Below are 2582 nucleotides of genomic sequence, written 5' to 3'. Positions count from 1 at the left end.
AATGGAGAAAGAAGTGACTTTAGGATCCCAGGGGGCCTCACCAAACATTTGTGTTTCTCGTGACCCTCTCTTGTTTAAGCTTATGACAAGTGGTTGTGTTTCTTTGATGAAACTTGAAATGCCTTTCTCATCTATTTTTATTAACTTGGAAAGAAATCGGATGAAAACGATTCTGTGCTTTGCTTTATTTTACCACCCTTCACTAAGCAATCTGTTGATAGCATTTTAAACACGATTTAGGAAGAGAAAGTTATATTAGATATAACTAACAAAAGGGGCAAGGGTAAACTAAAACAGAGCTAAGATCCCATTTCTGCATTTTCAGCCATGTGAAAGCAGCAGTTTTACTTTCCCCATTGACCGTTATCCTGGGAAAAGCAGGCTTGGGTTCCTATTGGTCTGCTGGTAGAGTAATTGAGGAAAGCAAAGAGAAGAATAAGACAAATACTGAATTGCAGAATAGGATATGGTAAGCATCATAAGGTACATATTTACTAACTGCATGTGGAGGTTCAGCTGAGACAGAGATCACAATTTCATATTTTTGTCATGCATAAATGATATTTCAGATTAGTCTTAAAGAAAGAGATCAAGATTGAGGTAGAAGAGAAGCAGATAAACATAAAAAGTACAACTTAACTTATGGATGTTTGGGAAATCTTAACTAGTCCTCTTGTGTCTGTGCTCAAGGAATACTCTGAAGGCTAATATGAGATAAAACTGGAAGTCTTCACATTTTTTGAGTGATGTAGTTGGACCTAAATTTTAGAAAGATTAATGTCAGCAATATGGAAATTGAACTGAGAAAGGGAGGGATGGGGAGGAGAAATGTCAGCCAAGAGGAATGATCCAAGTCAAGGAAAGAAATAAGGAAAATCTGAATTAGGATTGGATCAGTGGGACTCTAAGGAGTAGAGGACAGAATTGACGAAATCTGCCAGAAAGTACAAAAAATGGAAAACATTTTTGAATAAAAAATAGAAGATCAGCCTGGGGTTCATACGTTCAGAAAATATAAGTTACAGAAAGTCAAAATGGACCGGAGCAAATTGGCCCAGGAATAATTCATGAAATCTACTCAAGCTGAAGAAAGTGGAATCTCAGAATGAAAGTCTCCACCAAGAAGGCAACAAAATGAAGGAAAAGAGACTCACAATTAGGTGACGGGTATAACTTGATTTTATCTGGAATAAAATAAACATCTTAATGGCCTTAAAAAGGTAAAGATGGGTTTTTGGTTCTTGCGATACCAGCATAGACCTCAGGATGTTGGAAGAGTTTAAGCCAAAACATGGATATCGGACCAAATTATACAACTTGTATCAACAATGTGAATGACAAAATTAAGAAAGAAGAATAGAAGAGATCCCTATATGCCCTGTCTTCTCAATTTGGTCAAGTGGTAGATATCATAGCTTTAAAGATCTGAAGATGTGGGGGTGAGGCTTTGTTATTTTTAAGGAACAAGCTCACCCACAAATGCCTTGAGACAGTTACAAGGATTTCCACTTTACGGCAAAACAATGCAAGGGGCTCAGTCGGTTAAGCGTCTAACTTTGGCTCAGGTCATGATTTCATGGTTCATGAGTTCAAGCCCTGCATGGAGCTGTCTGCTGTCAGCATAGAGCCTGCCTTGGATCCTCTGTCCCCCTCTCTCTCTGCCCCTACCCTGCTCATGCTCTCTCTCTCAAAAACAAATAAACATTAAAACAAACAAACAAGGAGAATCCAGTATGCAAAAACAGGTTCTGATACAATATCTAAAATGTGTGGCACTTTTGCTGACAAAGAAGGAAAAGGAAAAAGCAAAAACTGTGGACCAGAAAACAAAAAGCCCGGTCAGGGAACACCAAATGCAGCAAATACCCAAGGAAATTCAAAATCAAATCCTCAGGTGCCTGATTACCTTCCAAACTGTATTTTATTCCTTACTAATCTGCCAAAGGAGACTAATGAGATAATGTTACCCATGCTGTTTAATCAGTTTCCTAGTTTCAAGAAAGAATGTTTGGTACCTGGGAGGCGTGACATGGCTTTTGTTGAATTTGCAAATGATGAACAGGCTGGAGCTGTCAGGGATGCTTTACAGGGATTTAAAATCACACCGTCCCATGCCATGAAGATCACTTATGCCAAGAAATAACATATGTTGATAGTTGTCTTTAAAGGATTTGGTGTTATTTATAGTGTTTGTTTTGATAACATTTAGTCAGGCCACTTTGACAGTTGGGGGTGAGGGGGAGTGAAAGTTAAATTTTGCAAATGATTCCAAAAAATACCTAGTCTTTGTTTTGCATCAATGAACTATGAAATAAACAGGCCTGAATTTTGTATAATAAACTTTTATTTGTATTCGAAAGAAAGAAAGAAAGAAAGAAAGAAAGAAAGAAAGAAAGAGAAAAGAAGAAAGAAGGAAATGAAGAAGGAAGGAAGGAAGAAGGAAGGAAGGAACGAAGGAAGGAATGAAGGAAGGAACGAAGGAAAACAAGTAACCAATAAAGGATCAGGATACAAAACACCCAGATGCTTTATGCCCAAATCACTGTAACTTTTCTTTCTTTCTTTTTTAAACTTTTTTAAAT

The 2582-nt window shown here is 37.4% G+C and overlaps 1 pseudogene; it reads left to right on the top strand.

Moving 5' to 3' along the window:
- The first annotated feature begins 1291 nt into the window (after positions 1 to 1291).
- Positions 1292 to 2190, top strand: LOC128776968 (U2 small nuclear ribonucleoprotein B''-like; annotated as a pseudogene).
- Positions 2191 to 2582: the final 392 nt, after the last annotated feature.

Source organism: Panthera pardus, unplaced genomic scaffold, assembly GCF_024362965.1.
Source record: "Panthera pardus isolate Hobbes unplaced genomic scaffold, ASM2436296v1 HiC_scaffold_15, whole genome shotgun sequence".
Classification (NCBI taxonomy): domain Eukaryota; kingdom Metazoa; phylum Chordata; class Mammalia; order Carnivora; family Felidae; genus Panthera; species Panthera pardus.
This window is presented reverse-complemented; position numbering and strand designations above follow the sequence as displayed.